Raw genomic sequence first — 13875 nt, 5'->3', positions numbered from 1 at the left:
TCCAGAATTCAAACTCTGAACAAAAACTGAAGTACTAGATCATTACCTTACGATGCTATTTAATTTATGAGCCCTCTTTGTCAGTTAGCTCATTTGTGCACAAGCTCACCTCTGTGCTTTCAACAAGATTGCTACATTGAATCTCCATGTTCACAACCAAATATATTTCAAATACTAGGGGGACAAATAAAATGAGAAAAAGATGAGTTTCCAATGAATACTGAGGGGCTTCCTAGAGGTACTTGCTTGATCATTGTTGGAAGCAGAATTCTGCGTTAGTGGGCTTTTGATCTAAGGTTGTTGAAAGATTTAGTTCAGATGCCACTTGAAACAAAGTATGTTTTAAGATAAAATGTAGAATTTAGGGTACAATAAGTACAGAAATCAGAATTTATTAACAATATAAGGAACAAATTTGTGCTATTAAACATAATGGGCCAAGAACCAAAAGAAATATAGTCTGAAGTTATGGACATAATAAAAGAAGAAGGCAAATAGAAACTCTAAGTAGACAAAATGAGAGAGAAGAAACTATGGATGACATGTAATAAAGGAAGGAAGAGAAGCAAAACAAAAGGGAGATAGGCACAAACTAGGAACCATGAATTAGCCAGTACAATGGCTAATGTGAAAAGATAAATAAAACTACTACAACAATCAGTTTAAAGAAATAGAAGACAACAACAAAAAGGGAAGAACAAGATCCAGGAAATCAAATGAAATTTTAAACCAAGGACCGGGACATTCTATGACAATAAAAATAACACAATTCAAGACCAAGAAGTAATAAAAAGATGGTGGATGTAATACACAGAAGAGTTATATAAAAATATGATAAAATAAATGATATGTGGAATGAAGACCATATGAACAGAACAAGTTGAAGCAGAATGGTTCCCAGCTGAGCCATCCCAGCAGGCTTACTGTTGAACAGAAAGAAAACAAAAATAATGACCATGGAGAATTGACACATACTGAGCCTAGATAATGAAGAAATAGAAATAGTAAAAGAGTTCTCATACCTGGGATCAAACATTGATAGAAATGGTAACTGCAGCAAGGAAATCAGATTAAAAATGGAAAAGGGGACTATGGACCTGAACAGACAGGCCAAAATAAAGTTGCTTTGGGTCACTTTGGAGGTATGCTGTTTAAATGCTGCATGCATCCTAAGAGGCCAGAAGCTGCGGCAAAGCCATGCTCCAGTCCTAAGGACTGGCGCACAGCTTTGGCACAGCTTCTGGCCTCTTAGGATGTGTGTGTCATTAAAATAACCTACCTCCAAAGTGACCCGAAGCAGCTTTATTTTGGCCTGTCTGTTCAGGTCCTATGAAAGAATTAGAAAAGATCCTAAATAGCAAGTGTATTAATTTGTGCATTAATTCAGAAACCAACCACAATGAACCTATGAACAAATGTAAAAATGACATGATCAGGATGTAGACTGATCCATCCAACCCTACTTTGATCTGATCTACCACCAGAGCAATTCTTATTAATCAAGTGTCATTTCAATCACCAACTGCAATCTCAAGAAGCAGGAAAGTTTATATTTTAAGCACACGTTACAAGATGCAACCTCATTGCCACTTTTATGTTTTATGAAATACTAATCCTGATTTTGTTTTGTTTTGTTTCCTATACATGTCTGAAACACCTCCTATAAAAATGGATGATGACATTTTGAAAATTAATTTTTAATTAGAAGGAACTCATTTCCTCAAAATCAAGCTCTGCTGGACACATCTTCAGTAATTTGAGATTGGTTTACTTACATTAAAGCAATGGTCATTTGTACCAGTCTTAGACTGCCATGCCTTAGTTTTGGTTTCACATCTGTGAGACACAATTGCATATTAGGAGTGCAATGAAGTGCAGGTAAAATGAATAATAGATAGTGACTGTCAGCATAGTTAATGGAAGAGTCTTGAGTAAAAGTGTTTAAATCAGGACTAATTCTGGTGGGATAATTACTTTTGCTTATGGTTTATATAATGGATATATACCATGTTATATAATGAGGTTTGAAGACATTATTTCCCCCCTCAGTTTAAGCTAGTTTGTTACACAGTTTTGGCAGAAATATACAGGGCATTACTCATTACAGTGATGTTCATCTTTTGTAAATCATATGGGGGGGGGGGGAATGAAGGCAGAAGGAGGCTGGGTGATAGTTGAAATCATAGTCATTAGGCTTATTCAGACATCCTAAAATCCCTTGTGTTTATAAACTGAAAAATTATAGCTGGAACAGAAACTTAGGATTGTGGCACATTGGAGAAGAGAATGATGAAGGGGATAGCACAATCAAATGAGAGTTATTTAGGCCTCTTCCCTTAAGAATTTGGTGTCATGGTGAAAATGGCCTAAAGAAAACCATTTTGTTACTTCTGATTTCATTTTGGTTCCTCACTTTTGTGGCTGGAATGTTGTGGGTTCCTCAGTTAGGGAAATGCTTACTCCATCCCATCTCAGGCCAGTTGTTTTAGGGTATTTTAAATTTCTCTAAATAGAAGGAATAATGTGGCTGGCTAGTCTAACTGCAAAAAAACAGAGTTTTCTTCTTTCCAAGGATGAATGGAACAGAGCAATGATGACAACTTTTTAGATGGCTTTTTTATTATAAGATTCAGCCCCCTCTTCCCAATTCAATTTACATGAAAGATCCTTAGGAAGAGAGGCATTGCAAGAAATCAAGCTGAAGTGCTTGAAAGGTTTACTGCCTCTGGGAGCAAGATACAGAACAATCTACCTCAAGCAATCTTTTGCCCTGATAACTGCTCACACTTTCTTCACCCAGAGCAAAAGCAAAGCTAGCTGGACAGGAAAGATGCAGTGGCTCATGTAGCCTTCTATTTTTCCTTGCTTGCTTCTTTTAAAGTGAGGGGAGAAACATCTTTAGATTGTTGGCATTTGTTTCCAGTTTCTAGCTCAAGCCTGGACTTTTGCACCATCTGGTAGAGTGTTGGATTTGAACCACTAACATGGGGTGTCTTTATTTATTTCATTTCAGATTTCTCCCAAAATTTCCCATATTTCTTCACCCTCACTCCAACTATACAGACAAAGAACTTAAAACCTAATTATATGATTTTAAAAACAAATGAAATAATCACATTTCAAACAATATAAAATTATTTTTAAGACACAACAGTTTTTTAAAAAAAACCAATAAGAAATCCACCTGGGAGTGGTCACATAACAAAAGCCTACTTAAATTAAAAGGTCTTTGCCCACTAGCAAAGGTAGAGCATGGAGGAGATACCCTAGACTCCCTTGGAAGCTAGTTCCCAGATGGTGGGGGTAGTCACTGAGGAGGCTCTCTCTCATGTCCTCGCCAAGCAAACCTATGATGATGATGGAATCAAGAGAAAATCTTCCCCTGTAGATCGTAGAACACTGTTAGATTCATACAGAGAGATACAGTCTTTCAGATAATCTAAACTTAAGCTATATAGGATATATAGGTTGCAATTAACGTGAAATAACGTGAAGTTAAACTGCAGTTAAAGCAGAGAAAACCAACAGCTGACTGACACTATTCCACCTCCTTGGGCAGATTCTGAGCAGGACTGGCTTGAGTACCAGCCCTTGTGTGCAGTGAGGGACTCATTCAGGCTACTTTTATAATAAATATCCTATTTGGGACTTCCTTCCCATGGATACAGTTGTCTCACTTTCCTCTGAGCCAATGGTAGAGTCTCATCTTCTAAACTTTGCAGAACCCTAAGATTTCCATTTCAGGCAAGGGCTCTTTTAACAACAGAGTCAGATTCTCCAAAAGAGCAAAGGTAACCACAGCACAAATCAGTTTGACTAGATAAAACTTCTAGGTTTTAAGAAGCTAAAGACAACATGCTCTAATAGCTCTCAGAATAAAAGAAAGCTTCAGCTGGTAAGGCTCACTTGGAACTGTCCAAGGACCTATTTTTATCTGCCTTGACCATAAGAAAGTTTCCACTTTGACCTTACCAACCTTGGTCAGGTTTTACTTGCCTTGATTTGAGTTTTTTGAAGCTGCTCCATATTGCATGCCCATGCAATGGAACACCAGCTCTCTGGCAGGGCCACTTCCAACATCTGCCAACAATTGCTATTTTGGAAATTAAATATTGTTCTAAGTTGCCTGTTACCAATTGAGCAGAGCATTACTACTGCTGCCACTACCCACAGAGGAATGGGCATACTGTGAAGGGGATATTCCATCAAAGAGCACTTTTTGAATGGTCCATTTAAATTAGGCATTGGCATTGATGGACAGACTTGGATTGTGCTTCACATGGATGACTTCCCAAGGGTTCCCAAACTTTGAGTCTCCAAGAACATCAGTTCTCAGAATGCCTTACTCTTGGCCAAGCTGCCTGGGACTTCTGGGATTTGAAGTTCAAAACACATGGAGGACCAAGGTTTGGAAACCATTGACTTAAACAATCAGAAAGTGACCATCATTTTCTACTATCATCTCTTCCCAATAGCCCAAATAAATAGTGAAATAGTTCATACGTCATGAGTAAATAACAATACAAATGCTAGCTTGCAAATTTATCATCTTCCATGATAAACATGCAAATTATGACTCTCAATTAGGAATGGTGTATGCAACAATGAGTAAGATATTCCAAAAGTGTTTTTAATTGTTTTGTTTTTAATTGTTGTAAATTATCCCAGTAGATGCAAAGCATTAGAAGGACACACAATAGACATTTTCTAAATAGTCGTAATATAAACTCAGTGACATATGCATGCTAATCCAAATCTGATTAGAGAATACAGTGTCTCAAGCAATGCATTTCCTTCCTCTTAGAAGAGAGATTTATAGCACTACTATAATTTCATCTCTGGAATAAATTGCTAAATTGTTTCTGTGTCAAACCTTGGTGTCATTACTGCAGTGATTTTTCCCCTCCATAATAAAAATGCATTTTACTGATTCAGCTCTTCTAGACTATATATATATAGTTGCTATTGTATAACACTTTCATGATACTTATTCTATTCTGTCTGCCTTTTAAATTATTACACATGGTGTATTGTTCTGACAAGTTTATAGATTTTAATAGAAACTGCACCTTTGTTGTGTTCAGAATGGAATTTTTAATGAATTCAAAACAATTGTCTTAAGGGGCTTATCTGTTTAAGCCAAGCAAAACCTATTCTTTCTGTCCTTTCCAGCATTCCTTCTTCAAACTATTAAATCAGTATGTACATTAACATGAAAGTAATCCTGGATAGAAACACAACCATACAAATTATGAAGCAAATCTATTAAACTAAAACAGAATGTCAATCTCAGTACTGGTCTTTATTCATCATCATCATCATCATCATCATCATCATCATCATCATCAATTTATTTATTTGTTTTAGCAGAGAAGGCATATTGGTGATTTCCCAGACTAAATGTTGAGTGGTTTCCAGATTGTGGTTCAGGGTACTTTATAGAAACTTAGTGTATTTATTCCATTCTATTCCATTTTATTTCCATGCTTGCATGTGAAGTAATGGGAAAGCATCTCTGAAAGTCAACTTTCCCATCTCTGGCCATCCCATTCCTCTAGCCCTCCCCTCCAGCCTCAGGAGGGATTGGCATGTAAACATTTCTGAGTGATAATGGTGGTACATTCCAGAATGCAATATTACATATCAACTGTTACCTACAGCCATGCCCTGCATTGCAGAGCTACTGTGCGGAGTTATCGGTGTTTTGGAGGTGTTCTCTGTTCTGGCATAATGATAAATCTAACAAGTATGTCTGTCCAGTAAGTGGCTAGGGTAGTCCACCTACCACTATTAACTGCTGTTATTACCAATCAGATGGGAAACCTCCCTTTGTGAGTGGCACGTCTAAAATTTGGAATAGTCAAGTGAGAGTTTTAACTCGATTGAATCTTGGTGATAGAAAGCAGAGAATTACAGGGAAAATCTTGCATGAGATGGTGAAGAATGAATACATTAAACCCTCTGTGGTGGTAAGCTAGGTTTTGTTTTGATGTTATGGCTCTATTAACTACATGATATACTGATACTCCATGAACATTTTTTTCATCATTTTGTAAACACTGAAAGAAGAGAGAAAATGCCACTCATTTTCATTACCACCCTCATAACTTTTGCCTCACTTCCTCCATCATCCCAGTTCCTTCTACCCATTGCTTTCTACATTCTGGGTGCCATCAAAACCCAGCTCATCTATCTTAGACTATCCAAGATACATCAAGATTAAAAAGAAAGGGAGGAAGAAAAGCCCAGACCATAAATCTACATTTCCTAGGAGAAATGTGTCTCACTGGCTGCCAATAGCCAGTGATTTGCAGCTTTTATATTATACATATGTTAGCCAGATGTTCCTTATTTTAAGGGTTATCCATCATCCTAAAGGGGTTATTTCTGATCTCAGAACACTGCAGTGCTGTAGAACAGATGGACACTACCATGCCTTTGAACAACAGGAAGATGTGGTACTGCAATTGTTTTCTACTTCTTCTTTGCTATTAGGACAATCTGCAAGTCTATCATGGGTTGTATCGCCTTCTATTTTCAAGGTACCCACCCTCATATACATGAGACTCAGTTCTATCTTCATTGACTTGAATGTGCATTCTATTTGTTACAATGGACCTCCATTTTTATTGGCATAAATTGGACTGCAGTCCAAACTTTTTTGGGAGTTCCTTGCATTATGAGCAAGAAGACAAAATACCTCTACAATTTCAGGAAAGGAAATACAGATGGAATGTAGACTAGCAAAAGATGTAGCTCTGTCCTTCACCACAAGCTGCAATATACATATTAGATAGTCATTTTTCAGTCAAGAAGAATAATTTAAAGTAGAGAGCCCTAAGCTCCACTTTTGTTGCTCCCTAAGTTCCCTGAGCCCCCCCCCTCCTGAAAACCAGGCCTCAAGCCCACAAATGGCTTTGGGGGAAAAGCACAGAAACTCCTTATTACACTACACTCCCTCCCAAATCATCCCCCAGTACACCCTCCAGTGTGGTAGTATACCAGGCAAAATGATATCTGGAGATGGTGTGATGTCATGTGTGGACTTCATTTTCATGTAAACAGGCATACGGTGATTAAGAATCTTTTAATATAGTGTGATTACAGTATTTCTATCCTTATTGTTATGTTTTATTTCATTTTGTGTTGTTTTAAACTAAGTGTGTTTTATTGTATTGGTTTATTTAATTTGTAACTATTGTACATCAGCTTTTTAGTTATATTTTTAATTTGTTGTTAACTGCCTTCAAGTGGCCTCAACTCATGGCAACCCTGTGGATGAGACATCTCCAAGCTGCCCTATCCTCCACTGCCATGCCCATGACCTACATAAATGAGTCTAGCCATCTGGTGTGCAGTGTTCCTCTCTTTCTGCTACTCTCTGCCTTTCCAAGCATTAATGTCTTTTCAAGTGAGTCATGCCTTCTCATGATATGGTCAGTGTACAACAGCTTCAGTTTCATCAGCTTGACTCACAGGAAGAATTCTGGTTTAATCTGTTCAAGTACCCTTATATTGATAAACTATTTTAGTTTAGTGGGATATAAATTAAATTGAATTAATTTTGGTTGGTGTATGGGTTAAACTGGAGGTCTTTTTCAGCACTGTTGAGAGGGTGTAATTCAAAGGAAGGCTGCAGGGAAATTAGGCTCAGCACAATTGCACACCCTGATCTAGAATAAGGATGTGTGTCTGCCTCCACCATGGCTCCAAGATTGCAACATATAAACATCTGAAAGTCAGTATGCATACTAGGATTATCTTGAGGGTATGCATCTATCAATTATTTCATTTAAAAGCTTACTACTTGGTTTGATTAATTAAAAATTGAAGGTAGCTGCGGGGCTCCTTTTTATTAGAAGGTGATGTTGATTCACTAGGTGAAAGACACAGGTTTCTCAGGAGTAAGAGAACTCCTTAGAATTAATAGGTATCATTAAGAGTAAGGGGACTTCTCAAGAGCACTTTTGGTCCAAATCTCTGGAGCAGGTTTGAAGTGGGACTGTTGAACATCAATATGATGAAAAAACTCTTAATTACTGATCTTTTCTTGCAGGAACAACACAGGTCCTGTTTGTGTGTAAAACAGGTGCCTGGTAATCCCATGACTTTTCCAAGGAATTCCAAATGTATGCATGTGTATTTATCTATCTATAAAGTGTGTGTGACAGAGTGGAAGAAGAGAAAGAGAAAAGAGGAATAATTTATTCTGGCCATTATGTGTTTCCTGTCTATACCAACTTAGCAAGGAGAAAGGACTACTGAATTCAATGTTTCTTACTTCTGAGAAGGCATAAATACAGCTACACTGGTCACTGACATTTTGAAAAGAAACCATTTTATGTCAAAATTGGGAAGCCTTTTGCACATGTTCAGATCCAGTTGTTGTTGTTGTTGTTGTTGTTTGGGGGGCATTTCTTGAAAGAGAAGCCAGGTTCTTCAAAAAGGACATTGAGAAACTGGAGTGTGTCCAAAGGAGGGCGACTAAAATGGTGAAAGGTCTGGAAACCATGCCCTACGAGGAACGACTTAGAGAGCTGGGGATGTTTAGCCTGGAGAAGAGAAGATTAAGAGGTGATATGATAGCCCTGTTCAAATATTTGAAGGGATGTCATATTGAGGAGGGAGCAAGCTTGTTTTCTGCTGCTCCAGAGACTAGGACCTGAAGCAATGGATGCAAACTGCAGGAAAAGAGATTCCACCTCAACATTAGGAGGAACTTCCTGACAGTAAGGGCTGTTTGACAGAGGAACAAACTCCCTCGGAGTGTAGTGGAGTCTCCTTCCTTGGAGGTCTTCAAGCAGAGGCTGGATGGCCATCTGTCAGGGATGCTTTCATTGTGATTTCCTGCATGGCAGGGGGTTGGACTGGATGGCCCCTGTGGTCTCTTCCAACTCTATGATTCTATGATTCTATGGCCTGTTACATACTGCCAAAATAAAGCTGCTTCGAGTCTCTTTGGAGGTATGATGTTTAAATGATGCATGCATCCTAAGAATCCGGAAGCTGCGCCAAAGCTGCACTCCACTGCTTAGGAATGGAGTGTGGCTTTGGCGCAACCTCCGGACTCTTAGGACCCATGCATCATTTAAACAGCATACCTCCAAAGAGACCCGAAGCAGCTTTATTTTGGCAGTCTGTAACAGGCCTATGATTCTATGATTCTAGAACAGATACTCTGTAGAGACATTATTGAATTTCTGCCATTGTACTATCATTACTGGTAACACTCAGCCTTTTAAAACTGTATCTTTGAGTGTACAAAGCCCCTTTTCCTACAACAGCTCAGTAATCCTTATTAACTATAAATCAACTGTTTAGGTTTTCTTCTCTCTCTCTCTCTCTCTCTCTCTCTCAGTATTTTCTGTTTGCTTTTTTTAAAATTAGATCTTGTACTAGTATATGTTATTGTGATATGATTAGCTTCAGTATAGTAAGTCTGTATAGATACTTACTTCTGTAAATTTCTCTTGCTCAGAGGGGATGTGTACATGGTAATTTGAAAGCAACTGAGTGGAAAGATGCTTGCTATACCTCTTGAGTGCTGTCCAACTGGGGGCATTTTACTTGATAGGAAACCCTAGAAGTGTTGGTTCCATATCTGGTAGAAGTAGAAAGAATATTCAAAATATCCCCCCAAAATGATCAAAACATGCATTTTAAATGTTGAGAAACTCTGAAGAGGAGAAGTCTGGACTGATAAGAATCATCACAATTTACGAACTTATTGTGTACAAAATTCATATGTGGTTGTTTTGTGTGGAAAACAGCATTTTCTGCACAGAAAGTATAGAAAATGATATTTTTATACAAATACTTCTGGCTCAGAAAATGCTGTGACTGGGGATTGCACAAACTGCACACATCTCTTTGTCACAAATATCTGTGTCACAAATAATATTTCTGTGAAGAAATACTATTTTCTGTACAGAAAAATCAGCCATGGACACCCACTGGGTGACCTTGGGCAAGTCAAACTCTCTCAACATCAGAAGGAGGCAAAGGCAAACCCCCTCTAAACCAATCTTATCAAGAAAACCCTATGACAGGGTCATCTGAGGGTTGCTGTAAGTTGGAAATAACTTGAAGCCGCACAACAGTAGTATAATTGTTAGAAAACCCCATGACAGAGTCACCCTTCGTTGGAAACAACTTGAAGGCACACAAGAATAAACAAGTCCTGAATTGCAAGTAGGATTTGAAAACTGTTGGCCATGTTCTAGAAGAGTTTATTCCTGACATTCTTCTAGAACATGGCCACATAGCCCGAAAAACTCACAAAAAATGCCAGCTATGAAAGCCTTCGACTTCATATTTTCAAAGACTTACTTGCAGCAGGGGGAAAATGGCTAGATTATGTGTTGCTTCCTTAAAGAGGAAAATTAGTAAATAATTATATCTCTATTGGCTAGCTGTCTATAGTGTCTCTCCCAAGCATACAACCAATGCCAGTGATAAGATACATTTGCTATAATGTGCAAATCCTACATCTAACCTATAATAAGATCCACAGACCTCATAGGTCTTCTGAGCTCTTAACTGTAAGTGCAAATCCTTCTTTGTGTATCCCAGCAGAGGTGAGGGAAGCAGTGATTAGCACTCCCCCCCCCCCCCCCCGTATCCTGTTTCCATCTAGGCCAACTGGCTCTGACATTTTTTAACTGAATATTGAACCTAGAATCCTACATATATTGAGCTTCTGTTTTCCTATTGAGCTACTGTTCTATCTCTGTTTCATATATAAAGAAGATTCTACTGGGAGATTTTCAGTATTCAAGACATAAGAGGGCATGTAGTCCATTTAAAAATGGATCTCCAAATACAGTCAGTCTTTGCCTTCCCTAACCTAAACCTGGGGCTATAAAAGGAACCCTTTAACCTAACAGCACAGAAATTAAATGACTAAAATCTCCAGCTAATGTTGAACTAATTGCTTAAATTAAATTAATGCACATATGTTTTAATGATAGAAGTAGCATCTATAACTCAAGCATCCCCAGGACTGACTGGATGGAGTGGGAAGGAAAAGGTTTGATGTTTTTCTCTCCTACCATAGTCCCAACAAAAATATTTTCGCTCACACCACTTTTACCATTTTCAAAGAAGCTCCAACTCAGAACTGAATAGAATGGATGGCTGTAGATGAAACAACATTTAAGTTTAAGGTTTAGAGGAAAATGCCAATAATTATATGCACCATATGTACAGAGATCTAAGCCCAGAGAGGGAATAAGAGGGAAGGAGAGGGAAATGGTTAGTTTCAACCTACCCAATAGAGATCATATCTAGAAAAAGTTACCTCTGTGGGCCACAATTTCCACTAGCCATGTTGACATGGCAGTAGTATAGAAAAGTAACTTTTCTAAGCTCTGATGGATATTTTGTGCATTGGCTCCCCCAGCATACAACTGTATAGCTACAACCACACATCTTAAGGGCAGAAGCAATGTTATACTCTTGATCCCTAGAAATTAAGAGAAGATTCCTTCATGCATATACAGTGCACCCTTCCCTTATGTGGCAGATTCTTTCTGGACCCCTCCGCGCAAGGGAAATACCACGTAACAATGGTGCTCGTCATGTGCCCGCGGCATGGGGTGATGCTTTTGCCTCTTCCGGTGCACAGCTTTCAACCTATGCTGAAAGCTGTGTATGGCATGTCCACGTATGACGCGGGCACACTGTAATATAGAGGAGGGTGCAGTAGGAGGCACATGGTAAGGAACCTTTGATCTTCCAAAAGTTTTGGACTCCTCCCACAAAATCTCAGGCAACATGGCCAACAGTAATGGATTATGGGAGCTACAGTATAAAACATCTGGTGTGTGGGTTAAAGTTACTGACACCTAGCCTTCAAATGGAAGGCCTGGGGGTGTGGTTCTCTTGGAGGTTATGAGAAGAGGTCCTTTGGAGTGAAAAAAATGTATTTGCATCTTTATAGCCAACATCTGTATAATAACATTGACATAAGGGCACTTAAAACGGACATTAGAAGGCATTTTTCTTTCTTCTTAATTTATTATATTTTCATCTGGCTGATAAATAAGGACTATTTCACCACCGCTACACATCATACATTATGTGGTGATGTTGGAGCGGAGCTTCCATCCATCCCAGCCAATGGTATGGAATGGGAAGTAATTTCAATCCAGGTGGAGAGGTACATATTTCCTAACCAGACTTAGAACAACTCTATGAGGCAAGGTCTAAGAATGCAGGCCTGGCATTGACTAGTTCAGGGACTGATTATGATCAAATTAAGGCATGCACTTTATAGCAGATATGATTACTATACTTGTTCTGGAATGAGGCATTCAAACCATAATCAATAAGTGCTGATTAATAACACATACCACCAGTAAACAACTCCAAGGGCTGAAAAATCAATGTTATGTTTTCTTGGCACTCAGCTAGACATTTCTCATAGGCAGCCATTGTTACCGGTAAATGCTAAGATTAAAATGAAAAACTAAAAGAATATATGAAAGAAATGTACCTTTCAAACAGGGAAATTAGATCGAGGCTAAACTTTGTTGTCTTAGCTCAGTAGTATCATTTAACAAAACAAAAAAATCCTTATTAGAATAGATTAAACTGAAAAGTTAATTATATAAAAAGTACACATTAATGAACATAATTAAAAATGGACTTTCACTGACCTCCAAAGGGAACAAAGGCTTCTTGCAAACTTCACAGGGTTTTACGTTTGGCAAGAAGAGCACAGTATCTGCAGTAATTAGACTTGCAACATGTTTGGCTATGCTAATTAGATCTAAGTTCTAATTAGTTTCTTTATGTAACTAAGAATGACACAGTGGTGAATGAATTTAATGTGCTTTTGCAGCTCAACCTAGCAGCTCCATTTCCTATCACTCTCTTAATTCAGGAAACTTGGTTTTATTTCATCTGTAAGATTACTGTGATTATTTCTTTTATGTATCTGTGAACCTTTTAAATCTGAACGCTTGACTGTCCATAAACTATTAGCATAGGTGGACAAATGTATCATATATAAGTCAGCTACCCCATTCACGCATAGGGATAGGAAATAATTTCATTTGATTTGGCAGTCTCAACGAAAGTGATGACAATGAGGATTTCCAGAATTCTATATCAGCTATATTAATACTTATTTACTTAATTAAGTTAAGTGTATTTAACGAAGTAACTTCTCCTGGCCCACCCAATCCAGCCCATTTTTAAAAAAAGTGTCCTGCATTTCTTTATATTGCCCAGAGAAAAATATTTGTATACAAAATATAAGTGTATATGTATAGATGTGTACAAAATATATGTATACAAAATACTCATGCATGTATGCTCTCTCTCTCACTCACTTACACTCACACATACACACACACTGCCAAGCAGCAGACAAGTGCTTGAAAAGAGGATACAATATATGCTTTACCAAGAAACACTAAAATTATCAGAGAAATTCAATCAGTGCACTTATCCAGGGAGATCATACCATTTTTTGCTCAGAACAAGTCATCTGAAAACACCCTGGAGAGGCTGTAGAAAGAAGGCTAAGTAGAATTCAGTCAGGCCTCCAAAGACTAAAGGCCTTTCCAGAAAGAAGAATCATTGTAAAGCCGGGGGGAATAATGAGACAGGGAGTTTCACAGCTTCGGTGAGGCCATAGAATATATTTTCTGTCTTGTCTCAACCTGTCATGGGTTTGGGGAACAAGAACAAAGCCTTTGTAGAGGATCTGTGACAGGCTTGTATGGTAGAAGATTATTCTTCAGGTCTCCACTCTGGTTTGTATACAGTATAGGGATATGAGTTGACTGTGATGGGCTTTTAATGGTGTGCTGTTTTGTTAACTTTGAAATATATATATTCTATCTTTTCATGCATTTTAAATGGTTT

At 38.1% G+C, this 13875-nt stretch overlaps 1 protein-coding gene across 2 annotated transcripts in view; it reads left to right on the top strand.

Moving 5' to 3' along the window:
- The window catches only part of GRID2 (glutamate ionotropic receptor delta type subunit 2), a 1094955-nt gene that overhangs the window by 817659 nt on the left and 263421 nt on the right, over nucleotides 1–13875 (top strand). The gene's annotated exons all lie outside the window — the stretch shown is intronic.

This window comes from Sceloporus occidentalis, unplaced genomic scaffold (genome assembly GCF_023333645.1).
Source record: "Sceloporus occidentalis isolate IW3139 unplaced genomic scaffold, rSceOcc1.0.p SCAF_5, whole genome shotgun sequence".
Lineage (NCBI taxonomy): Eukaryota > Metazoa > Chordata > Lepidosauria > Squamata > Phrynosomatidae > Sceloporus > Sceloporus occidentalis.
Note: the sequence above shows the minus strand (reverse complement) of the source record. Positions and strands in the feature narration are given on the sequence as shown.